Here is a 27,554-nt window from a genome sequence, read left to right as displayed (position 1 = left end):
TTGCAATCAAAGAAGGGATATATGTGGGTTACATGAAATCCATTGGTGATAGACTAGAGAGGGAGGAGAAAGCAAAGTGGGGAAACCCCTAGGATTGGATAAAAAGTAAAATGATAGACACATAGTTAGGTGGGTGCAGGAACAATTAACATAACAATGAAAGAATTTGTGGTATCTGTCCTGATGCCCAGGCACATTAGGTTGTGCCCCAAGGGATTTGGAAAAAGGGAAATTACAAGTCACCCAGACATTTCAAGGATATGTTATTATAGATGCAAAAAGACAGGCTCAGTTAAGGTAAAGGTTGACCTTGTCAGTGAAGATACTGGCCTAGGATATAACTACCCACCATAACTGCTTTTAGTTAAAGTATAATTTCAGACCATCCTTGTGGTTACTTTAGGTCTCTGAGTTTGCAAGACTGTCATGCAGGCCTTCCCTGTGCTTGTCAGGTTAGCATGTGGCCCCTTTTGTCCACACATCCCCCTTTTGGTCATAAATCAATCCAAACAATACATTGATGACCAACCTTTTGGTTGGATAATGGAGTCCCATGGTACTAGGAAGGCTCATTCCTAGGATGTCTCAGTGTCAGCATGTCTTGCTGAACAAGGTGGACTACTGGGGATGGGGTAAGACCATAACTTTAGATGGCATTTAAGGTTGAATTATTATTATTAAAAAAAGAGCAGGTAAATGGGAGGCAGTCAGGTCCTATATGTCCTTGTTAAAAAGTATTCTGGATCATTTCTAATTTTTGAGTCACTATGATCTGAGTCTTTTTTGCTGTTTCTCAAGTTTTGTTTTTCTGCATCTAGTATAACATTTACATACCAGGAACAAAAGTAACAATAATAAACCAGTAACACTGATTAGAAACAGAAAATGTCTAATATTAGACAAGAAAGGATCCGAGGGGAACTGTTATGGGGCAACCCATAAGAGACGACCACCAGAGCCAAAGGGTAGAATTTAGGAGCCTTTATTAGCTGGCCAGAGACTGCAGTTACAGCACCCTGCTGTAGCAAGGACCGAACTGCAGCCCCGACCAGATGTAGAAGTAAGCTTTTATTCACAAAAACCACAAAAACAGTTGGCTAAACACACACAAAGTTCGTCGCTCCATTTCTCAACATAGGTCGCAGGCTCATACCTTAGAAAGGTTAGGCTCTTCACCCCTGGCTAAAGCATGACCGGCTTGTAAAAAATGTTAAGAGGGAGCTGTGGTCTTTGCAACAGAGCCAGTCCTGGTTCCCAGGTACAGAGGAATTTGATTTCTAAAACCAGTAAGGTCACAATCAATGGGATGTTCACATTACAATCAATAAGGAATTCAATCAAATGGGATGATTTATATAATTCAGAAAATCAAAATAACTTTTCTATTGTTAAGCCAAACAGCAGGGTTAGAGTTAAACTATAGTTTCTACCTGGGATGATTGCTACCATGCTTCAGAAACAAGTATCTGCTATTATCCAAGGGTTCTAATTTTTCTTCTGGGCAGTTAATTTCATCCATTCCTATATTTAAACAATATTCATCTAAAATACTCATCGAGATTATATCTATATATAATTCTACCAGGAAAATTATTAGGGAGGTGTTCTTGGATAGGTTTGTCCAAGGTAAGTCTTTTACAATAGATATAACCTAAATAATGCACCAAAGTTTATATAGATAGTAGAAGACCACCAGTGTGTGGCCAACAAAACATTAACTTCATTATCATAGATGATAATCAGAAAATCATTTTATATACATTCAATCAATAACAATGAGATGATGGAAGAGCAAGGTTTGAGCATCATCAATTTGTGAGTATACAGGCCTTGTTGATGTCTTGGGATGGCTGTGTACCTCCTCCGTAGTAGGCAGCTTCTCATCCTTGAGATGAAAGCAAGTGTCAGAGACAAGGCAAATGTCCATTTGTGGTTATCTACCTGATAAGGCAAGGTCTCTTTAACACTTTTGGAGAGAGTCTTTTATTAATGTATTTCCCAATGGACAAAAATCTCCAGGTTGTCGTAGTCTTTGAATCTTTGTCTACTGGGAGTACTGTGAAATGAATGTTACTAATTTGTTAGTTCCTACAATGCAGAATGTCTGCTTTTTAGTTTTCCTTATATTTGGGAAACAAAAGATTTAAAAATCAACAATATTTTAAACATTCATAAGAATAATTATTCTCAATTCATTTAGTCCCATAGTTATTTTTGTTTATCCTGATTATTTGCCAGTAGTTTTTTTAATTCAGTTATTCCTAGAAGTATAAATCTTCATCCAGTTCAAACATATGACCTGCTTAGAAGCCTGCAATTTAGAGTAAGTCAGAGTCCTCTTCATGGATTTTTCTAAAGATATACTATACCTACAAATGCATCAGCGTAAAGCAACAGCTGACCATGAATGACAAAATTTAAAAGTGGCCTGGTTATAGATTTGTTAAAAAAGCTTTGCTTTTCTATAAAATATAACATTCCAAGATGTTGGGAGCCATTAGAGATATTGGCTTAGACAAAGCCATCTTAAGAACTATAAGTTTCTGGTTCCTCCAGAAACTCCTAATTACCAGAAACTACGTGTGTCCTGCGATTTGGCCAGCAGCTAAAGATAACCATTCTATTCCCTGAAGCAACTACCGCCACATCCGGAGCCTGCTACAACCCTGCTGATAAGCTAATAGGCTTCTCCACCCACCCCCCATCCCTAAAACAATATATATTCTGCCGCTGTAAGAATAAAATTTGAGGCTTGATCAGAATCCTGTCTTGCCTCCATTTCTTCGCGTCTCCTATCCTCTCATTCCCTTACAGGAATCGTCACGGTACCCACGTTGCATGCCCCGCGGGTCGGAGCACCAAGACAACAATTTCTTGGTAAATAACAATTCCTGTAAAATGATATAGAGAATAATATAAAATTTGTATACTTTTAGATTCAATATATAATTTCAGCATATAAAGTAGGATTTTAAAATGGGGCATATGGCTTATTGCAAGCGGTGTATTGAGCATTGAAAATAATTCATAAACTCCCACTATGTGAAACACAAATACCCTGAGTATCACTGGCAGATGCCCCCAGAGGGAATCATCACTCTTGGCTTGCCTGGTGTCCCTGACTGAATACATGTTACTCTGAAAGTTTCCTGTTTGAACTTGGCCTGAATCTTTGCAAGTTCTGTTAATGAAAAAAACATTGTAACCTGTAAAGAATTTTTGTGAGTTTATTTGAACCAAACCGTCAACATATGCCAGGAAGCAGAACTTCAATGAATTGAGGTAATACTCTGGAGATTGGCTGGTAACATCTGTATTTATACATTGCAATCAAAGGAAAGGGACGTAGGTGGGTTACATGAAATCCATTGGTGATAGACTAGAGAGGTGGGAGAAAGCAAATAGGGGGGACCTCTGGGATAGGATAAAAAGTGAAATGATGGACATATGCTTCTTTTACATAGATAGATATAGGATAGTTTAACATAATTAACAGTTGATGATTAACTTAATAACAATAACAATGAGAAAATGTCCTGGTGCCATTTGTTGTGCCCTGAGGGGCCTGGAAAAAAAGGGAAGTTACAAGTTACCCAGACATTTCACAGATATGTTATCTTAGAGGCAAAAACAGTAATTATCCAGATAGGAGGGGATAAGGAGATTCAGGTCCGTCAGCTGGCTCTGCCATCTTCTTGAAGATGATCCGTGGGGCAGGGGAGTGGGGATGGGGGCATCAGGTCAGAGGTCACCTTCCTTTCTGGATGCTGATTGTCCAGACCACGTCTGCTTCAACCTGGGCTGTGAGCTCTATTTCTACCGGGGCTGCTGCCGCAGCCGCAGGAGCCAACGGTGGTAGAAGCCATTAACTCTTTTTCTCCCATCACTTAAGTCTATCAACCTCAACAAGCCAATTGACAAGCGGATCTATAAGGGCACCCAGCCCACCTGCCATGACTTCAACCAGTTCACTGCTGCCACAGAGACCATCTCCCTGCTGGTGGGGTTCTCAACCGGCCAGGTGCAGTACCTGGACCTCATCAAGAAGGACACAAGCAAGCTATTCAATGAAGAGCAGCTGATTGACAAGACCAAGGTGACATACCTGAAGTGGCTGCCTGAGTCGGAGAGTGCTGGGGTCCAACCCCAGCAGGTCCAGGGGTCCCCAAAGGTGTGGACAGAGTCGGTGAAGAAGGAATGACACAGAGGCAGCGTTCAGGTGATCATCATAGCCGGGTTCTCTTGTCAGGGTCTCCAGCCAGGTTCTGTAGCCAGTTCTCCAGCCAAGTTCTGTCTAGGATCTCCAGCCAGGTTCTGTAGCCATGTTCTCTCGCTAGGTTCTCCAGCCAGGTTCGGTTGCCAGGTTCTGTAGCCGGGTTCTTCAGCCAGGTTCTGTCTAGGTTCTCCAACCAAGTTCTGTAGCCAGGTTCTGTCCAGGATCTTTTGCCATGTTCTCTCGCTAGGTTCTGTCTCTAAGTTCTGTGTGTTCTGTATCTAGGGTTCTGTGTAGGTTCTGTGTCCTGTTGTCTTGTTACATCTGTATTTATACCAGTTGATTCCAATCCTATCAATCTCTATTCCAAAGGTTAGGGCGTTTCTTATCTCCATTCCAGGGAGTAAAGATTATGTAGTTTAAGCATGATTGTTCATAGTTAAAGTGATTAATTATCCGCCTGGCACTTAGTTAAGGGGTTTTATTCCCTCCCTAACTTCAGGGGAAAATCCCTACCTGGGGAAACAACCTTTCTCAGAGAGGTGACCTTGGTTAAAACACATAGTGCCAAGAAGGTGAGCAAACATATTAAGAACAGTATGCCATATATGCCAGGTCCCTTGAAACAGCAAGGATGGACTGGCTCCCAGCAAATTCCCCCTTTTTTATTTTTTAAAAGCAGGCATTAAAAAGAAAAACCCCAAATGCTCTCTTGTATCCATTTTAAGAGTAGGATTGGCGCTTTCCGCTATTACCTGAGTCCTGATCTATCACCCCAGGGAGAGCTTGCCAATCCTGCACTTTCCCGGGGTGGAAAGGCTGCAGTGGGGTTAAGGATAAGGCTCCTTGGGCCTACCTCCTCTCATGCCTTTACATTTACCTTTCCTTCCTCAGAAAAGCATGGACATACTTCTTGTATAAAACCTTCTGTCTGACTGGGAGTAACCTTAATTCCTCTGCTAGCAAGCATATGTGTTAAGATCAATACAGAGTCTTATTTCCTTAGACTCAGTATGGCACATCTTCTTAATCTAAAGATCAATACAGAGTCTTCTTTCTTTGGACTCAGTATGGCACATCTTCTCAATCTAAGAATCAATACAGAGTCTTCTTTCTTTGGACTCAGTATGGCACATCTTCTCAATCTAAGTTCTGTTCTATCCACCTTCTTACCCTACTTATCCTCTATAGGGGGGTCTGCAGTACCCTGGTGGAGTCCTATTCGTCCCGAGTGTGGGGTTTTCAATGGGGGCGGTGGGGGGGGGGGGTGGTGCGGCTTACCTAGGGGAATCCTGTTCCAGGGGTTCCCAAATGTGTGGACGGAGTCGGCGAAGAAGGAATGACACAGAGACAGCGTTCAGTTGACCAGCAGCCTAGCCAGGATCTCTAGCCAGGATCTCCAGCCAAGTTCTGGTCTGGGTCTTGGGGACCCCTGGACCTGCTGGGGTTGGACCCCAGCAGGAGAGCCTATTTCTGGCATCACATGCCAGCGGCCGCCTGTACCTGTACAATGTCAGCCACCCGTGTGCGTCGGCACCCCCCCAGTAGAGCCTGCTGAAGCAGGGGGAGGGCTTCGCCATCTACGCTGCCAAGAGCAAGACACCCCGCAACCCGCTGGCCAAGTGGGCGGTGGGCGAGGGACCCCTCAATGAGTTTGCCTTCTCTCTTGACGGCCGGCACCTGGCCTGTGTCAGCCAAGACTCCTGCCTGAGCGTCTTTCACTTTGACTCCATGCTCCTGCTGGGGCTCATGAAGAGCTACTTTGGGGGCTTACTCTGGGAGTGCTGGAGCCCTGATGGGAGCTATGTTGTGACGGGTGGTGGGCTGCTTTCACCCGGGAGTGGTGGATCCAGGTGTTCAGTCCTGCAACTTTGAGAGCTGAGGGGGTGGTTAGTACAACTGGATAAGGTCCCTTCCAGGTTGGCTTAAGGGGTTTCTTTTTCCAATATTTTACCCAAACCTGATCCCCAGGCTTGTGAGGGTGCACAGCTGTTCCTAGAGAGATGGGCAACCCATCATTAACCCTTCTGTGGACTTCAAGGGTGGTATTCCCCAATCCTTGTAGCTGTTTCTGAATTTCTAAGTTCCCTATTTCCCCCATATCTCCCTTTGGCTGAATTAAGGGAGGGAGTCTGCCATATAGAATTTCAAATGGAGAGAACCCTACCCTGGCTCTCGGGGCACAGCACACCCACAGGATCACAAGTGGTAAGATATCTGTCCAGGGTAAGTTTGTCTCCTGGCATAGCTTAGCCATAGCATGCTTGAGAGTCTGGTTCATGTGTTCTACTTTCCCTGAACTCTGGGGCCTGTAGGCTGCATGTAAGTTCCACTTAATTCTTAAGGTCTTAGCTACCTGCAGTACTACCTCAGCTATAAAGTCGGGGCCATTATCTGACCCTGTGGTTAATGGCATTCCATACCGCAGAATTATGTCCTTCAGTAACACCTTAGTGACTTCTCTCGCCTTCTCTGTACAGGTAGGATATGCTTCAACCCAGCCTGAAAATGTGCAGACAAAAACTAAAAGATATTTATTTCCTTTACTAGGCCCTGTTTCTGTAATGTCTACCTATAGACCTTCAAAGGGAGCCTGCCCACAGCACGAAATTCCTATTGGTCCGACAGGACCCTGCCTTGCATTGTTCTGTGCACAGACGAGGCAGCGCTGAAAGACTGAGGCATATAAGGAGGAGAGATGGGCAATTAGATAGTATCTGCTTACAAGGCTTCTAGAGCTCGCTTCCCTAAATGGGTAAGTTCATGCTGCTGGAGGACTACTCTGTGAGCTAACTTTTCTGGAACGTAGACCCTATGATCTGGAAATATCCATCAACCTTCCTTCATCCTTTTACCCCCTTCTCATTGGGCCCATTCTTCTTCTTGAGGGGTGTATTTTGGAGGTTCAGGTAATTCAGGAACCAGCATGATCTGCGATGGCACCACCCGCTCCTTAACAGCTGGCCTTGCCACTGCATCTGCACAATGGTTCCCTTCTGACACTGAGTCTTTTCCTTTTTGGTGTCCTCTACAATGACGGCTACTTCCTTGGGCTCCCAGACTGCTTATAGTAACTTCAATATCTCATTCTGATTTTTGATTTCTTTTCCTCTGGCCATGATGAGCTACCTTTCCTTGTATATGGCCCATGGATATACAGGGTAGCAAGGCATAGCTCGAGTCAGTTTAGATGTTGGCGCACTTATACTTACTGAGATTTAAAGGCCCAAAGTTCTGCCCTCTGTGCTGACCATCCTTCAGGCAGGGCCAGTGCCTCTATTATCTCAAAGTTTGATACCACTGCATACCCAGCTCATATTTTTCCTTCATCTAGGAAACTACTGCCGTCCATGAACAATACTAAGTCTGGATTCTGTAGAGGCCTATCTGTTATATATGGCCAGCTGGAGTAAACCTCCTCTAGGACTTTTAGACAATCATGCTCAGGGGTTCCCTCTGTGATGGTAGGAAAGCGGCAGGATTAAGAGTTCTTACTGCTTATAATCTTATTCGTGGATTTTCACATAGGAGGCCTTGGTATTGAGTCATCTGAGCATGAGTCAGCCAATGTTGCCCCTTAGCTTCCATTAGGGTGACAACATCATGAGGCATTTTAACATTTAAGTTCTGTCCCATAGTGAGCTTGTCTGACTCTTTGACTAATAAGGCCATGGCTGCAAGGGCCCTGTGGCATGGGAGCCACCCAAAGGCAACCGGGTCAATCTGTTTCGAGAGGTAGGCTATTGGCCTCTGCCAGGGTCCCAACTCTTGAGTCAGAACTCCCAGGGCTACCCTGTTGTACTTGTGAACGAAAAGGCTAAAGTCCAGTGCTACATCTGGGAGCCCTAAGTCCAGCGCCTCAATGAGCTTTGTCTTTATGATTGTGAAGAATTTTTCCTGTCCAGGACCCCAGTTAATGGGTGCCTTTTCCTCTCTTTTTAAGGCTACATAGAGGGGCTTAGCTAGGTCTGAAAATCCTGGGAACCAAATTCAACAGAACCTTGCTGCCCCTAGGAATTCCCAAATCTGTCGCCGGGTGCTGGGGACTGGTATGGCACATGCTGCCTGTTTTCTTTTAGTCCCTAGTCTTCATTTCCCTTGGGTAATTTGGAGACCTAGGTATTAGACTTCCCTCTGACAGATTTGAGCCTTCCTTTTGGACACCCGGTAACCTGTTTCAGTTAAGAGTCTTAGAAGGGCTCATGTTCCTTCCCATCACTGAGTTCACATGGAGCTAGCCAGTAGGAGGTCGTCTGCATATTGGAATAAAATGTACCCAAAATCCTGTTCTGGAAATTTGGACAAATCTGCTGCTAGTGCTCCACTAAAAAGAGTTGGGGAGTTCTTGAACCCTTGTGGCAGTCTGGTCCAGATGAACTGTTCCTTATTACCTGTGGTTGGTAATAAGGTGTTCCCACTCAAAGATGTTGTACCAGGCAGTAATCATTGGTCCTAGGCTCCTTGACAGTAAGAGAGGGGTGTTCCATGGAGACTGACACTGCTTAAGAAGTCGCCATTGAAGCAGTCATTCTAGGTGGCTCTTGATACTTAGGTGTGTGTTCTTTGGTATTGGATACAGGCTTTGCCCCAGGCTTCAAGTCAATTAGCACTGGGGCATGGTTCTTAGCCAGGCCTGGGAGATTTCCTTCTGTCCAGACCAGCAAGAATTCCTTCACTAGTTCAGGCTCTAATGGTGAGTCCTTTGACTGGGAGGTATAAAGTCTCTATTCTTCCTCCCTAGGCTGAAAGGTCTCTGCCAATTAGAGGGACCGGGCAATCTAGCAAGTACAGGAATTCATGAACCACCTGGTGGTCACTTAACTGACATCATCAGGGGCAACAGAATGGTCTGCGGGTGCTCTGCCCCTGTATCAACCATAAAGTTCACAGTCTGGCCTCCAATTTTCATTTCGACCATGGGCTCATGGGGGCCCAGTTGGAAAGAGCCCGGTCTGTCCTAGTCAGAGTCGGCTGCCACCAGTCTGATGAGGTCTGCCTCAGGCGGCTCTGGCTGAGAGCAGCTGGGTGGTTTAGATGGCCTCTCCTGCTTCCCTGGCTTGGCAAAGGGGCACTGGGTACCGCTTGAGGCATGTATGGAGGTGGTAGAACTGGCAGGGCTTCCTCAGGGAGTTCCTGCAGGAGACTTATTCTCTTTCTGAGGGGCCTGCCCTGGAACAGGGGGTCCCCAGGGGTGAGGACGATGAGCCCCAACACTCTAGGGCATCTGCATGCACGACTCCGGAGACCAGGTTCAGAGACACAGATCTAAGTTTATTGAGGAAGTACAGCCATATATAAAGGGGTAAGCAGCCAATGCAATAGGGACATGCTTGCTATGTTATCTAATGGGCGTGAGGGTCGGGGCTAAGAGTAGGTGGCTCCTGGAGATTTGTCAGGCGGGCGTTGCCACTTATGATGTGCCAAAGAAGTCTGTTTGCTGGAGTGTACTCACAGCATTGCTTTGGCCGCAGCACTGAGATAAATCTCTTGAGCTCTTCCCACACTGCCCTTTTTCCTTATATACACAAAACTGGAAAGTGGCTTAAGCTCTGCTATTTCTAGCCACTGGTCAATATAAGGGAACTTGTCGGGATGACCTGGGTCTCCTGTGATAATTCTGTGAACATTCCTGATCATGCGGACATCCAATGTGCCCTCTGATGGCCATCCTACTCCAAAAGATGGACAGTCTATTACACACATCCTTTTTAACTCCCAGGGGACTAGTTTAACCCCGTAGTCACCAATAAACCCCTTTTTATAATTCCTTAACATACATTTTAAGATAGTAGAGTTTGAGGAGGAGCTATTACCCATGTTGCAGGGAGGGAATGGGTTGCCTCCTTTTTAAAAACAAAATAACTGAATAAAAGAAATGATCAAATTAAGGTTTATTTTCTAACTTCATTTGTCCTTGGGTGTGGTCAGAAAATGAGACTAATCAGATTTCTGCTATCAGTCTCCCTGAGAACATTGACATAAGCTATTAAACCTCTGTTTAGGGAGGCAAAACACAAATCATTTACTCCCAAGTGTCCTTGGTTTAAGGAAGACAGGATTTAAAAAATGGCTCCAATGTCTTTGATTTAGGGAAGACAAGATTTAAGACAGGATTTACAAGATGGCTCCAATGTCCTATTTAACCTTCTCAGTTTCCCTAGCCTACTTGTCCTGGCTTACCTATCATTTATTCAACTTTCAACATTTCTCTTTACCTTCCTCCATTACACCAAAGCCATACTTTCTTTCCAATTAGTTAGAATTCTTAGCCTTAATTTTCAGGGACATGTAAGTAATGAACATTCCTCAGATTAGCAATACATTTGTATTATTTTTAAAAGACACAAACAGAAATTTCACTAGCTAAATAATTTAAACAAACAACAAAGAAATATCTTTATTTATTTATTTATTTATTAATTTATTTAATTTTATTGTTTAAGGTATTACAAATATTAGTACACTAGAGGCCCGGTGCACAAAAATTTGTGCACTTGGGGGGGGAAAAGGGGTCCCTCAGCCTGGCCTGTGCCCTCTCACAGTCTGGTACCCCTCGGGAGATAATGATCTGCTGGCTTAGGCCTGCTCCCGGGTGGCAGAGGGCAGGCCCAATCCCTAGGGGCAGCCCCTGGTCGGACTCAGAGCAGGGCCGATTGGGGAGTTGGGGCGCCAACCCCTATCATGCACAGAGAAGGGTGGATCGGGAGGTTGCGATGCCAACCTTAGTCATGCTCAGGGTAGGGCTGATTGGGGGTTGGGGCACTGCCCCCTGTCACACTCAAGGCAGGGTCGATAGGGAGGTTGCGGCGCCATGCACTGTCATGCACAGAGCAGAGCCCATCAGGGGGTTGGGGCGCTGCCCCCGTCACGCACAGAGCAGGTCCCATCAGGGGGGTTGGGGCTCCGTACCGTGTCACGCACAGAGCAGGGCCAATCAGGGGGTTGAGGAGCTCCTCCCTTTCACACACAGAGCAGGGCCCATAAGGGGTTTGGGGAGCTCCCCCCTGTCACTCACAGAGCAGGGCCAATCAGGGGGTTGAGGAGCTCCCCCCTGTCACTCACAGAGCAGGGCTGATAGGGGAGTTGGGGCACCGCCCCCTGTCACACACAGAGCCACAGGGCGATCAGGGGGTTGGGGAGCTCCCCCCTGTCATGCACAGAGCAGGGCTGATCAAGGGGTTGGGGAGCTCCCCCCTGTCATGCACAGAGCAGGGCTGATCAGGGGGTTGAGGAGCTTCCCCTTGTCACAAACAGATCAGGGCGGGTAGGGAGGTTGTGGCCCCGCCTCTGTCACACACAGAGTTGCAGGGCAATCAGGGGGTTTGGTTGCTGCCCCCTGTCATGCAGATCCCAGTGCTGGGAGGCCTCTCGGCTCCGCTGATCCCGGTGCTGGGAGGCATATTACCCTTTTACTATATAGGATAGAAGCCTGGTGCACGGGTGGGTACTGGCTGGTTTGCCCTGAAGGGTGTCCTGGATCAGGGTGGGGGTCCCGCTTGGGTGCCTGGCCAGCCTGGGTGAATGGATGATGGCTGTTTGCATCTGGTCACACCCCCTTCAGGGTGAGGGTCCCGCTTGGGTGCCTGGCCAGCCTGGGTGAGGGGATGATGGCTGTTTGCATCTGGTCACACACCCTTTAGGGTGGGGGTCCCCACTGGGGTGCCTGGCCAGCCTGGGTGAGGGGCTGAGGGCCGTTTTCAGGCTGGCGAGTGACTGAAGCTCCCAACCTGTCCTTTTTTCCTTTTTTTTTTTTTTTATTCTGGGCCAGCTTTAGCTCTGAGACTCGGCTCCAGCTATTAGACTTCCGCTGCTGAAAGCAGGTTTCTGGCCTTTGTTTACCTTCTGTATTTGAAACAATGTTGTGGTCCTGATGGCTGAAGCCCGGGGTTTTGTTTAGCTTCTATATTTGTTACAATGTTACTTAGAGTGCTGCTGAGAGGCTGGCAAGGCAGGTGGGGAAGCTTGGCTTCCTCCATCACTGAAGTAAGCAAGCCTCCCTGTTCATGTCAGCTGCCTGGCTGCCGGCTGCCATCTTGGCTGGCAGTTAATTTGCATATCACCCTGATTAGCTAATGGGAAGGGTAGCGGTTGTATGCTAATTACCATGTTTCCTTTTATTAGACAGGATATGTCTCATTTTTCCCCCCACTGACCTCCCCCCAGCCTCCCCTACCCCCCAGTGTCTGGCATCTGTTGGTTGTGCTTATATGCATGCATACAAGTCCTTTGTTGATCTCTTATCCCTCCAAACCTCCCCTATCTTCCCACTGTAGTTTGACAGTCTGTTCGATGTTTCTTTGCCTCTGTCTATTTTTGTTCAACAGTTTGTAATGTTCTTTATTATTCATAAATGAGTGAGAGCATGTGGTATTTATCTTTTACTGACTGGCTTATTTCACTTAGCATAATGCTCTCCAGATCCATTTATGCTTTTGCAAATGGTAAGAATTCCTTCTTTTTTACAGCAGCATAGTATTCCATCGTGTAGATGTACTACAGTTTTCTAATCCATTAATCTACTGATAGGAATTTAGGCTGTTTACAAATATTAGCTATTATAAATTGTGCTGCTATGAACATAGGGGTGCATATATCCTTTCTGATTGGTGTTTCTGTTTTCTTGGTATATATTCCTAGAAGTGAGATTACTGGGTCAAATGGCAGTTCCATTTTTAATTTTTTGAGGAAATGCCGTACTGTTTTCCACAGTGACTGCACCAGTCTGCATTCCCACCATCAGTGAATGAGGGTTCCTTTTTCTCCGCATCCTCTCCAGCACTTGTCATTTGTTGATTTGTTGATGGTACCCATTCTGACAGGTGTGAGATGGTAATGCATTGTTGTTTTGATTTGCATCTCTCAGATTATTAGTGAGTTTGAGCATGTTTTCATATGTCTCTTAGTTTTCTGAATGTCCTCTTTCAAAAAGTGTCTATTTAGGTCCTTTGCTCATTTTTTGATTGGATTGTTTATCTTCCTTTTGTTAAGTTGTATGAGTTCCTTGAAAATTTGGAGATTAAACCCTTATCAGAAATAACATATGTTCTCCCATGCAGTGGGCTTTCTTGTTGTTTTGTTGATGGTTTCTTTCACTGTGAAGAAGCTTTTTATTTTGATGTGGTCCCATGTGTTTATTTTCCCTTTAGTTTCCATTGTCCTAGGAGCTGTATAGGTAAAGATATTGCTACGACAAATATCTGCTATTTTGTTGCCTATGGCTTCTTCTAAGACTTTTATGGTTTCCCATCTTATGTTTCAGACCTTTATCCATTTTGAGTTTATTTTTGTGTATGGAGTAGGTTTGTGGTCTAGTTTCATTTTTTTGCAAGTACCTGTCCAGTTCCCCCAACACCATTTATTGAAGAGACTGTTTTATCTTCATTGTATGCTCTTGCCTCCTTTGTCAAATATTAATTGACAATACTGGCTTGTGTCAATCTCTGGCTTCTCTGTTCTTTTCCATTTGGTCTATGTGTCTGTTCTTGTGCTAGTACCAGGCAGTTTCGAGAACAGTGGCTTTGTAGTATAGCTTGATATCTGGTATTGTGATCCCTCCAACTTTGGTCGTCTTTCTCAAGATTGCTGGGCTATTCGAGGTCTTTTTTTATTCCAGATGAATTTTTGGAGCATTTGTTCTAGGATTTTGAAGTATGCCACTGGTATTTTAATGGGGATTGCATTGAATTCATAGATTGCTTTGGGTAGTATGGACATTTTAATGATGTTGATTTTACCAATCCATGAACATGGTATATTCTTCCATTTGTTAATGTTTTCCTCTATCTTTTTTTAGCGTCCTGAAATTTTATGAGTACAGATCATGTGTCTCCTTGGTTAAGTTTATTCCTAGGTATCTTAATTTTTTTGTTGCAATGGTAAATGGGATTGCTTTTTAAATTTCTCTTTCTGTGAGTTAATTATTGGTGTATACAAAAACCATGGATTTCTGGGTGTTAATTTTGTATCCTGCTATGTTGCCAAATTCATTTATTAACTCTAGTAGTTTTTTTATGGAGTCTTTAGGGTTTTCTATGTACAATATCATGTCATCTGCGAATAAGGACAGTTTTACTTCTTCTTTTCCAATTTGGATGGCTTTTATTTCTTCTTCTTGTCTGATCGCAATGGCTAGTACTTCCAATACTATGTCGAACAGGAGTGGTGAGAGTGGGCATCCCTGTCTTTTTCCTGTTCTTAAGGGAAATGTTCTTAGTTTTGCCCATTGAGTATGATGTTGGTAGTGGGTTTGTCATATATCCTTTTATTATGTTGAGGTATGATCCTTCTATTCCAGCCATGGGCAAACTACGGCCCGCGGGCCAAATCCGGCCCATTTGAAATGAATAAAACTAAAAAAAAAAAAAAAAAAAAAAAAGACAGTACCCTTTTATGTAATGATGTTTACTTTGAATTTATATTAGTTCACACACACACTCCATCTATGCTTTTGTTCTGGCCTTCCGGTCCAGTTTAAGAACCCACTGTGGCCCTCGAGTCAAAAAGTTTGCCCACCCCTGTAATCTCTTCCCACCTTGCTGAGAGTTTTTATCAAGAAAGGGTGCTGGATTTTGTCAACTGCTTTTTCTGTATCAATGGATATGATTATATGGTTTTTATCTCTCAGTTTGTTTATGTGATGTATCACATTTATTGATTTGTGGATGTTGTATCATTCTTGCATCCCCAGGATAAATCCCATTTGGTCATGGTGTATGATATTTCAATGTAATGCTGGATTCAATTTGCTAGAATTTTGTTGAGGATTTTGGCATCTATGTTCATTAGGGATATTAGCCTGTAATTCTCTTTCTTTGTATTGTCTTTATCTGGTTTTGGGATTAGGGTAATGCTTGCTTCATAGAAAATGCTCCTTCCTCTTGAATTTTTTTGAATAGTCTGAGGAAGATAGGTTTTATTTCTACTTTGAATGTCTGAAAAAATTCCCATGTCAAGCCATCTGGTCCAGGACTTTTGTTTGTTGGAATTTTTTTTCTGCTTCAATTTCCTCTATAGTTATCATCCTATTCAGATTTTTTGATTCCTCCTGGTTGAGTTTTGGAAGATCATATTTTTTTAGGAATATTTCCAATTCTTCTAGGTTGACCAGTTTGTTGGAGTAGAGTTGCTCATAGTATTTTTTTTTTTTTTTTACAATTTTTCGTATTTCTGTGGGGTCTGTTGTTATTTCACCTCTTTTGTTTCTGATTTTGTTTATTTGGGTCCTCTCTCTTTGCTTCTTGGTAAGCCTGGCTAGACGTTCATCAATCTTTTTATCCTTTCAAAGAACCAGCTCTCGGTTTCATTGATCTTTTGCTCTCTATGTCATTTATTTCCACTGTGATCTTTATTATTTCCTTCCTTATGATCACACTGGGCTTTTCTTGTTGCTCTCTTCCTAATTCTTCAAGTTGAAGAGTTAGATGGTTTATTAGCAGCTTTTCTTGTTTTTTTTTAGGTAGGCCTATAATGCTATGAACTTCCCTCTCAGGACTCCTTTCACTTTGTCCCAAAAATTTTGGATTGCTGTGTTTTCATTGTCATTCATCTTCAGGATGTGTTTTATTTCTTCTTTGATCTCTTTGGTAATCCACTCATTGTTTAATAGTGTGCTATTCAGCCTCCAAGTGTTTGAATTTTTGTGATTGTTTTGACTGTAGTTGACTTCTAATTTTATGCCATTGTGATCTTAGAAGATGCTTGATATGACTTCAATCCTCTTGAATTTGGAGAGACTTTGCCTGTGGCACAATATGTGGTTTATCTTTGAAAATGTTCCATGTGCACTTGAGAAGAATGTATATTCTGTAGTTTTGAGATGGAATGTTCTAAAGATATCAATTAAGTCCATCTGATCTAGTGAGTTGTTTAAGATTGATGTTTCTTTGCTAATTTTTTGCCTAGAGGATCTATCCAGTAATGTTAATGGTTTATTAAAGTCTCTTACTATGATTGTGTTGCTGTCAATCTCACCCCTGATTGCTTCCATAAGGTTTTTTTTTGTGTGTGTTTGCGTGTTTTAATGTATTTGCGTGCTCCTGCATTGGGTGTATAAATGTTTATCAGAGTTATATCCTCCTGTTGTATCGATCCCTTTAGAATTATGAAGTGGCCTTTTTTGTCTCTTATAATGGTCTTCACTTTAAGGTCTATTTTGCCTGATATAAGTATTGCTACCCCAGCTTTTTCTTTTTTTCATTTTCATTTGCCTGATAGATATTTTTCCATCCCTTCACTTTCAGTCTGTGTGAGTCCCTTGTTATGAGGTGGGTCTTCTGTAGACATCACATATATGGGTCATGTTTTCTTATCCATTCATTCACTCAATGTCCTCTGATTGGAGCATTTAATCCATTTACGTTTAATGTTATTATTGATAGGTACTTGTTTGTAGCCATTTCTGTACTTCATGCCTATGTTCCTTCCTCCCTTTCTATTTCTTTTTTTTTTTTTTTTTCAGCATTCCCTTTAGCGTTTCTTGCATTGCTGGCTTGGTAGTGGTAAACTCCCTTAGCCTTTTATTTGTCTGCAAAGTTCCTTATTTTCCCTTTAATTTTGATTGTTAGTCTTGTTGGATATAGTATTCTTGGATTCAGACCTTTGCTTTGCATCACTTTGTATACCTCCTTCCATTCCCTTCTAGCTTGATGTTTTTCTGTTGAGAAATCATTTGATAATCTGATGGGGGACCATTTGTAGGTAACTATCTGTCTCTCTTGCAGACTGTTGATTCTCTCTTTGTTGTTAACATTTGCCGTTATAATTATGACATGTCTTGGTGTGGGTCTTTTGGGATTCCTCTTGCTTGGGACTCTCTGTACTTGTGTAACTTTTTTCTTCCCCATATCTGGGAAGTTTTCTGTCATTATTTCTTCAAATAGATTTTCTAATCTTTGCTGCTCTTCTTGTCCTTCTGGAAGCCCTACTATATGTATGTTACTTCATTTTGTGTTGTCCCAAAGCTCCCTTAGGATCTCCTCCTGCTTTTTAATGTTTTCTCCAGTTCCTGTTCAGATTTAGCTTGTTTCTCTACCTTACCCTCCAACTCACTAATTTTGCCCTTTGCTTCTTCTAGTCTACTGTTGAAACCTTCCATGTTGTTTTTGATTGTAGCTATATCACTTTTGATTTCTTCCTGATTTTTGCATAGGTTGTTGATTTTCTCATCCATCCAATGTATGAACTATACGACCATTACTTTGAATTCTTTTTCTGTCATGTTGCATGTTTCCATTTCACTTATTTCTTTCTTGGAGACCCCTCATTTTCTTTCCTCTGGAGATTGTGTTGTCTCCCCATTCTGACTATCACCAGAAGGTTCAAATGTCAAGGAGCGTAGGCCTGGGCCATGTGCAGTGGGAGCTGCACACCACCCAAGTATCACTGAAGAGTTCTGGCACCAAGATGTGTGGCTGCCATGGGTTGGTGGGAGCCACGCTCATCCAGGATCAGAGTCACTGGTGCTCAGTGTGGCCTTATGCGTACACCTATAATCAGGGACACCACCTGTGCCATGCTGAAACAGAGACCCTGCTGGTGTGTGCCGAAAATCAGAGTCCCCTAGCATGTGCCAGGAGTCAGAGGTCCCCTGTGCCCTCACCAAGAATCAAGTATCAGAGTCTCTGTTGCTTGGTGCGACCTCACGCCGAGAATCAGGGTCCCTGTGTGTGCATTTGCCAAGAATTGGAGTAACTGGCTCTTAGTATGAATGCACTGGGAATCTGGTATCCCAGGCACATGCAATGAGAAACAGAGTCAAGTCACTGGTGCTTAGTACTGCTTCTCACGATGGAGAATCAGGGTCCCCGGTCTGCTTGGGGGACCAGGCTGCACAGTAGCACTGTGTCATCAGGAGGTCCACTCCTGCATTGCAGAAAACAGATTTCCATGTGTGCTTGCCCAGAATCAATGTCAGGTGGCACTGCCGCCCTGTGTGGGCATGCGGTTGCATTGCGGGAAACAGATTCCCAGTGTCTGCATGTGCCCAGGCTCGAATTCCTGTAGCAGCACTGAGGCCCGGGAGAGGCGTGGATCTAGCAGTTCCTATACCACTGCTGCAAGCTTGCAGGGACTGTGTGACTCACAGAAATCTCCTGCAGGGTTGTCTGGATTCTTGGTGTCTGTGGTTCTGCAGCTGTGGTCGCAGGTCTGTCCCCAGTGGCTGTAGGGTCCCGGTTTGCATCTGAGACCAGACTGGGTGGTGCTGAGGCCAGGATCCTAGTCTCTAGCAGATCTGTTTTTCAGCATGGCATGGTCCCTGTGCCCGCACTGGCCGACCCCAGAGTGTCCACGGTGGCAGTGGGGCTCCGCCGTCTAACACTTCCCGGTTTGGTCCCAAAGAGACATATTTAAACAATAAAGACAGAGAACATTCCCCACTAAAAACTTTGAATCACAAAGAAAACACGGGAAATGTTTAGAAGGGTTTAAAAAAATAAAACGGAAACAAACAAACATAAAACCCCAACAGTAAACACTTTTACACCAGCGTGCACCACATTTACACCACTGAATACCCTGCATTCACCAAATCAGTTTCAATTGCGCAGAAATACAGAACAAGTCCCTGAACAGAGGCAGTAGAAACTGCCTAAGAATGCTTTTCTTCTATCTTTTTCAAAGGCAGGCCAGACTTGGACCCTTAGTCAGTCCTAGTTTTGACTTCACTTCTGGGAAGTCCAGAGATGATAAATACCATCTAGAAGCCATTCCTCCAGATGATCTGAGCTGTCCTGAGGTAAATAATTACCTAGGTAGGGGCCAGCTTCCTCTTCTGTCCCATAGGACAGGCCAGAACTCAGACCCATTTCCCTAGAGAAAAAGTTATTTTCAGATGTCTGATTTTGACTTCCCTCTCAGGAAGTCCCAGAAAGGTGTTTCCTACCTCTTTTGGGTCCGCCAGAGTGTGGAGTTGCCTCAGTCCCTCCAGGCCCCACAAGTTCAGGAATCAGTGAATGTACCACTGGAACATCTTCCTTGGTTCCCAGAGCCCAAAGCAAGTGCCCTGAAGGCCGCTCTAGTCAGCAGTGGCCTAAGAGCCAGCTCAACACATTGTATGCGGGAAACGTATTTATACATTTTACGTATTTATACATTCTACCAGTGTAGTAGAGCACGGGACACGTATTAGTATGTTTTTTATAGACTAGCGGTACAATGCGGGTAACGTATAAATACGTAAACTAAAGTTATCGTAATTTTACTGAACGTTGCCATTTGCGCAAAAATGGCCTGCGCCACTTGTTAGCGTGCGATAAAAACTACCTGCAAACAATGTGTCAACTGATGTTTCATGAACAATGCACCAAATGTGGCAGAATGCATAGGAGAATGATCAGTCAGCACTCTGAGGGAGGAAAGTTTAACCTTTATTTCACAGATCTGCTAGTCCAGAGGAATTCCGGATCCAAAGCCTGAACTGACCTCGTGGGGAGGCTCTGACCTATAAAGGTCCTCCTGTGGTGGCCCCTGAGGGTCCCCGCAGCTTCGCCCAAGTCAGTCTTGGTGGGGCCTTGGGGCATGCTCTGCAGCTCCACCCAAATCAATCAGACTGGGGAAGACTACAGTTTTAACCAGATACTGTACTGAACTAGGTTGCAAGCCCCTCTCCATTTTCCTTTTCAACTGTTTTAGTTAAAGTTTAATTTCAGACCATCCTTTGTGGTTACTTTAGGTCTCTGAGTTTGCAAGACTGCCATGAAGGCCTTCCCTGAGCTTGTCAGGTTAGCATGTGGCCCCTTTCATTCACAATTTGGAATCCTGCCAATACCCCAACTAAATATTAATGGAATAAGTATTCAAACCTGTAAAGAATTTTTGTCAGTTTATTTGAGCCAAACTGTATGATAGATCCTCCCTCCCCCCAACTGGTGGGTGGGGTATGACGTAACCTGCAGCCCAGAAATACCTGAGTGACTAACCAGGTACCTTATATGGACTATACATTGGACCACCAATCCACACCTGCCAAATACCCTAAGCCTTTGTCCTATATGGACAATGCAGTAAACCACCAATCAGTGTCCGCCGAGTACACTAAGCTCCCCACCCCTTCCCATTCCGCCCCTCAAAAGGTATGCCCACCCCTGCACGTGTTGCTGTCTTCACCTTGTGAGGCAGCTCAGCAGGTGCTTCTCCTCTAATAAAGCCTGTAGTCCTGGTTTTAGGCCTCCGACTGATCTTTCGTTTTGGTGCCGAAACCTGGGAGAGGTGAACAGGAGCGTGGACAATCCTCGAACCTAGGCCCGAGCTTCTGATTCCTGCTCTGGCTCTGCTCGGTGGTACGGTTCTGAGTTGATTGGCCTGCTCTGGACACCTCTCAAACCCTGCCGCACCAGGACACATGGGGATCTCGTCGCTTCCCTTCCACCGGTAGGCTTCAGGGACTTTCCCACCACCCCCCTACTTTTTTTTTTTGCTAGCTCCCTGTGACCTGGAGGGGCATTAGGGCCTACAGAGTTTCCCGTCTACTCGGCTACACGTTTCGTGCGTTCTACGAAAGCCCAGGCGCCTGGCCGGGAATTCTCTTCTACTCTGCGGGAAAGGTCTCGGGGTGACGACCTTGGAACCTTTTCTCATCTCTCTCTCACTACAAGTTGGCTGAGGGAAAAGGAGGACGCTCCTTGTTCCTTCTCCAACTTCCAATCGCCCTTCCCTCCGGTTATAGGGACCTCTCAGTCCAAACCCCCTCGAAACACACCCTTAGGGTGTCTCCTCGCCAATCTCTCAACCCTTGGTCTTTCTGGCTACATCAAACCAAAGAAGCTCTGCCTGGCCACAATATAAACTCTCTCAGTGGCCCAAAAACTGCACTTTCGATTCCAATATCCTCCGATATCTAGATAATTCTTGCCACCGGACAGGGAAAGCTTTCGAAATCCATACAAACAGGCTTCTTTTTCCCTCTGCTCTCACTCCTCGCTTACTTCTCATGTTCCATTCATCAGATCCTCCTAGCAAAGTCCTCTTTGCCCTCTCAAACTGATTCTCAGCTCGTTTATCTGTCTTCTGACTCTTACAACCCTGCCGTAGAAACCTGCATCCTCTACCTTCTGAGATCTCTAACCGCCAGCCTTCCCCTGTGCCCTCTCTGACGAATCTCGGCCCACTGACTGTCAGCAACCGAATTCAGGTGGCTGGCCAGTTCCCTGTGCTCGAAAGTTGCAGGGGGGAGGGTATTACCCAGGTAGCCATTCCCCTCTCACTCTCTGATCTTTCTCATATCGAAAAACACCTTGGCTCTTTCTCTTCAGACCCTTTAACCAGCAGCCACCTTCTCCCCAGTCTCTGAGAGCCCAAATCTTGAGAACGTGAGCTCTAATACAGCTTTTCCCACTAACACTCATTCTCAGGCCACCCATAGACTGCCTTCCTCGACAGCCTCTTTTATTCCTGCATCCATTCTACCCATGAGGGAGGCAGCAGGAACTGAGGACATAGTCTGAGTCCATGCCCCATTCTCTGTGTCCAGCCTCACAGATTGAGAGACATCTCAGGTTTCTTTTTCCACTGACCTGACCACCTTTACTACCCCCGACATGCACAGCAAACTTCCACAAACCCCTCAAGAAGACCTCGTTAACCTTTAAGGTCTTTAATAATAGAGACGAGGAAACCCATATCCAAAATCAAAGACGAGATCAGGCCAAGGCTGAAGCTCCTTAGGAGGCCTTCCAGCTCCTAGCCACTGCTTTCAAACCCCAAACGACTGCCAGTCCTCCAACCTCAGGTAAGTCAGGGGCTAAGCCTCCTCCGGGTCCATGCTTCAAATGCAGCAAGAAAAGACAGTGAGCCAAGTCCTGCTCAAACCTGAGACCCCCGCCCTCACTAAAGGACATACTCTCTCGCCCTACAAACCTTGGACCTACTCCTTTGCCCACCCTCATCAACACAACTTTCCATCTACTCTCTAACATCAATCCCTCCTTCTCTACATCCTGCTGGATTTGTCTGTCACTGGCTTGAATCCTCATCATAGCCACTCCAATCCCAACCTATTGGACCACTAACTTAACTCTTACCTATACCAGACTTCAATGCACCCTATACAACAGCTCTCTCTTTAATACGGAAAACACTACCTGTTTAACAAATACCTCTCAAACCACTACCTCAGCTACTCCTACACCTTACTACTGTGCACAGTCTATAAATTTACCCCCTCCCTTAGCCTGGCCTCCACCGGGTATTTTTCTCCTTTGTGGGACTACAGCCTACACCTGTGTTCCCCGGGACCTGTCACACTTGCTCTGCCTTTATGTCTTCCTAACCCCCAATCTTTCTATCAGAACCGAAGGAGAACTCGAATCCTCTCTTGGTCCTCTCAGGTCTCGCCACAAAAGGGCGGCCCTTGTCCCCCTCTTAGTGGGTACGGGAGTCCTCACTGCAGTAGGAACAGGCATAGGAGGCATTTCCTCCTCTGTTCATTTCTACCACAAATTGTCTGCTGAATTTTCAGAAGATATCTCCATCATTAGCAATTCTCTTGAATCCCTTCAAAGGCAGGTAGACTCCTTAGCAGCAGTAGCCCTACAGAACCAGCATGCTTTAGATCTCTTGACAGCAGAAAAAGGAGGTACCTGTGTCTCTCTTGAGGAAGAATGCTGCTGTTGTGCCCAGATTTCAAGGTTCCCAGGACCCCCAGGGGCTCGTCAGTCCGATGCAAAAGCAAAGAGTCCTTCATTTCGAACTAGTTCGGCTCCCCGACCACACTCACCGATGCAACGGTAGCCCAGTGGCCGAGAGAGAGCGAGGCCTGATGGGATTGTGGGTTTTATAGTAAGGGCAGGGGAGGGGACTGTGGGCCCCGCCGATTGGCCAGGCGCGAGTCGGGTCTTGTTACACAGGATGTGGTCATCTCTCTGGCTCACATCCCTTGATTGTCATTGGTTAGTTTAAAGAAATCCTGGGCGTGGCCAGCAGGGGCCTGGGCTTCCGGGAAGAAGGCACTCTCCTGAGCACATGGCGGCCGTCCCAAAACTGGAGGACCCAGGGCAAGATGGAGGGCGCAGTCCTAGCCCCCCCCCCCCCAAGGGTGAGCTGAGCCCGGGCTCCAGGGGCCAGTCCAGTTGCTGGGGGTCCAGCAGATCGACCAGTTCCAGCCCAGACAGGAAGTCCATGTCCTCCATCTCGTTCCAGGGGGCGCCGGTGATCACCTCCTCCTTCATCTCCTCGGGCGAGGGCACACGCCCCGCCCTGCCGCTGCTGCTGCCACGTGGGTCCAGTCCGGGGGCAGCGGGCGGGTGGCAGCCTGCGCCGGGCTCCCACTGTGGGCTGGCGAGTCAGTGCCCGAGGCCGCCAGCAGCGTGGTCAGGCCCCGCGATGACTCGCCCTTTCACTGCTACTTTGTAAATGAATCAGGAATTGTCAAAGATCACATTAAATCCCTCTGGGACAGGATTGACCAAAGACAATGTAACCACCTAGAAGGGGTTACATCTTTGGCTCACTTATACCATGGCTCCTCCCACTATTAGGCCTACTGGTGTTTATTCTTTTAATCTTGCTCTTTGGCTCTGTTTCACTAGTTTTTTTGTTTGTTTGTTTGTTTGTTTTTTGTTCTCTTACAGTCATTTATTAAAATTTTAAACAGGGAAGAACCAAAATAAGAATGTTGTACAGTACAGCTAAAGGTTTTGGTATATAAAATCAGTATCTGCTTAACCATTACTTGGCACCAGGTATTTTCCCTTTCACCTCCTACCATCTTGTATCAATCTCTTTTCCCAAAACTCCTTTCTTTGTACTATAAGAGTTAGTAACAACCAAACTGAGAATAAAACTTGGAGAATTTTTATACAATGGCAGCCAAAGAACTTTACATTCTTCAAATGGGCCATGGAAACATGTGCCCTAAAGCTGCCACACTTAAACACCACCTACCAGCCCAAGTCACTGGGGCTCTTCAGACTTCCCACTGTTTCACTAGTTTTTTGCAGAACAGAATGCAGGCGTTCGCCAACCAGAAGGTGGAAGAAATCTATCTGGCCTTGAATCCAGAACCTAGAGACACCTATGTCACCGGAATCTTTGAGACCCCGGGTAGATGCCCCTGATGACATCCCCTCTCAGCAGGAAGTAGCTACGGTCACCCCCTGACCTTGCCCGGACTCTCAAATTTTTTTTTAATATTACCAAAAGCCTGGAATGATAGATCCTCCCTCCCCCCAACTGGTGGGCGGGGTATGACATAACCTGCAGCCCAGAAATACCTGAGTGACTAACCAGGTACCTTATATGGACTATACATTGGACCACCAATCCACACCTGCCAAATACTCTAAGCCCTTGTCCTATATGGACAATGCAGTAAGCCACCAATCAGTGTGCACCGAGTACACTAAGCCCCCCACCCCTTCCCCGCCCCTCAAAAGGCATGCCCACCCCTGCACGTGTTGCTGTCTTCCCCTTGTGAGGCAGCCCGGCAGGTGCTTCTCCTCTAATAAAGCCTGTAGTCCTGGTTTTAGGCCTCCATCTGATCTTTCACTGTGGACAATTGCAGAGAAGCAAAATCTCAATGCATTGCAAGAATATTTCAGAGAATTGCAATTTTGCACCTTATTTTATACATTATAATCAAAAGTGAAGATATAAATGGGTTATATGAAATCCATCGGTGATAGATTAGGGAGGCAGGGGGAAGCAAAGTGGGTAAACCTCTGGGATTGGATAAATGATACATCTTTTACATAGGTGGGTACAGGATAGTCAATATTCAACAATTAACTCAATAAAAATAACAATGCGAGGATTTGTAGTCTCTACTCTGGTTCATTGGTTGTGCCCTGAGGAATCCAGAACAGGGGAAGTTACCCTGACATTTCAAAGGTATGTTATTGAAATAGGAATTTTTAGGCATGAAATAGGCAGGTTTAGAAAATTTTTAAAATTAAGGGGGTCCATGAAACAAGCACAGGCTGTAGAGCTGCAAAAGGTTACATTTTCATAATACAGGGAAGTTGGGAGAGGCAGCAGTTACATTTCCATAAGACAATGGAGTTGGGAGAGGCAACAGTTACATTTCCATAAAATAAGGGAACTGGGTGGAGCAAACGGTACACATTTACAGAATAAAGGGAAGGAGGAAGAAAGCCCAAAGGGAATAGGAGAACAGTGAGGGAGGAGGCCCTCGCATGTCGCATGTCCCATGTGAGGTTTCGGCCTTGGAGCTCAGGAGTTACTATAGTGACCAAATCAAAGGGGAATAGTGACCAATCAGAGGGGATATCAAGCCACAAAAAACTGCAGCCTTTATAAACCTTGGAAAAAAGGAACTTGGTGGGACTCTTTCCCCCTCCCCATGTGGGAGTCTATACTCCTTCAATAAATTTCTACCTTTGCTATACTATCTTCGTCTGTGGTTTCATTCTTCGACTCTGAAGGACAAAGAGCCCAGGGAAGCCATCCTGCCCAGGGGAACACCACGTGTTCTAGTCCAAAATCCCCGTATCATAATCATAGATGCAAAAGACAATAGACAGACTCAGTTACAGTAAAGATTAACCTTTGTCAGGGAAGATTATAGCCTAGGACAGGGGTGGGCAAACTTTTTGACTCGAGGGCCACAATGGGTTCTTAAACTGGACTGGAGGGCCGGAACAAAAGCATGGATGGAGTGTTTGTGTGAACTAATATAAATTCAAAGTAAACATCATTACATAAAAGGGTACGGCCTTTTTTTTCAATAGTTTTATTCATTTCAAACGGGCCGAATCCGGCCTGTGGGCCGTAGTTTACCCACGGCTGGCCTAGGACATAACTGCATGCCACAACTGCTTTTAGTTTAAAAGTTTTAATTTCACACCATCCTATGGCTATTTTAGGTCTCTGAGTTTGCAAGGCCACCACACAGGCCTTCCCTGAGCTTGTTAGGTTAGCATGTGATCCCTTTCCATCTACACTAGTTTGAATCATTTCAGTGAGCTCTGGGGCACAGGAGCTGTCCTTAGTTGTCTGGTTCCTGAAGCCAATAAAGGAGGTAGTTGGAGTTTGGGCTCTGGATTGGTTGGTTTGCATTGGAAATGTGAAATTCCAGACCAGCCCTTTACTATTTCTAAGAATTGGTTAGGCCTTGAAGGGGCAGTCTCTCCTGGTTTTGCAAGACCTTTGTACTGGAGAAAAAAAAGATTTCCCCTCTATTCTTTTAGGTTCTTGGTTGATACGTCCCTATAATAAAAGACAGATTAACAGGGGACAAAAATATGTAATAGCATCTATACTTCCTATATACATGAGAGATACCCAGGAATAGTAACTAACTCCCTGAAATGGCCCAAGCCACCATCTCTAGCTACAGACAAAAGAAGATATTGGGGTGAAAGGGAACTATTTATGGGAAGTTATTGGGCAAAACACAGTACACAGGGTATGGTTGTTATGACGATTTAAGTTATCTTCTTCATTGATAAGAAATTTTTAGAGATTTAGTCATCTTTCTCTTCATTGTACAGAGAGGAGGACACATTTACAAATGGAGATTTCCTATATAAATGTAAATGCATATTAAAAAGGGTTTTTCAAACTTTTCCTCTGTCTGCTTTTCTTAAAAATAGTTAGACTAAAATAGTTCTTATGTGACTTGGGGTAGTGAACACAAAAAAAAATGCATATATTGGGGTGGCATATACTGCTCCCCTTCAACCATAAGATGTCAAAGCATTAAATATGAATGTGGTTATTAACTCCACTTCCTCCTGCCCATTGCTGAATGCCTTTGACTAAGCCAGAAAGCTCAGTAAATTCTTGGTAAGTCTGACTTTGCTGAGTCAAAATGAAAAAATCAACTATGAGCTAGGAGGAAAATCAGTGAGTCAAAGTAGTTACAGTAAGCAAGGTCCCAGATCTACAATCATGAAGACAGTGACATATAGAACTCATATATATATATATATATATATATATATATATATATATATATATATTCAAAATACTATGTCACAATCAGTATGATATGTGGCACTGATTAGTTATTAACATACAAAGTCAGTGAATACCCTATATAATCTTTTATGCAGTAAAGGGATGCTACATTAGAAATTGAGACTTTGGCCTTTTCTTTTTGTTGACACTATGTAACTAAGCCCCTGCTTCAATGACTTTTAGTTTTCTTTTTTGTAAAGAAGGGATTGGATTAGGTAATCTCTAATATCATTCTAGCTTTAGCATTACACAATATTAACATTCAAAAATAAAATCATGAAATACATATGGTACACTACCTTTAGGAATTTATTTTCATTTATAACTTGATATGCCAACTAGACAGACTCTTAGTGTTTAGTTCAAAATATCTTATTATATCCCTCATCCTTTCCTTCAAAGGAAATGCAATGTTAGGGAATTTATT

At 44.5% G+C, this 27,554-nt stretch overlaps 1 pseudogene across 1 annotated transcript; it reads left to right on the top strand.

Moving 5' to 3' along the window:
* Positions 1–580: 580 nt before the first annotated feature.
* Positions 581–6,088, top strand: LOC308513796 (dystrophia myotonica WD repeat-containing protein-like; annotated as a pseudogene). Its single transcript has 4 exons — positions 581–632; positions 2,815–2,825; positions 3,893–4,126; positions 5,675–6,088. The product of its transcript is annotated as a dystrophia myotonica WD repeat-containing protein-like (transcript).
* Positions 6,089–27,554: the final 21,466 nt, after the last annotated feature.

Source organism: Myotis nattereri (genome assembly GCF_964212035.1).
Source record: "Myotis nattereri genome assembly, chromosome: 2".
Classification (NCBI taxonomy): Eukaryota; Metazoa; Chordata; class Mammalia; order Chiroptera; family Vespertilionidae; genus Myotis; species Myotis nattereri.
The sequence above is the reverse complement of the archived record's forward strand: the minus strand, read 5'-3'. Positions and strand labels throughout refer to the sequence as shown.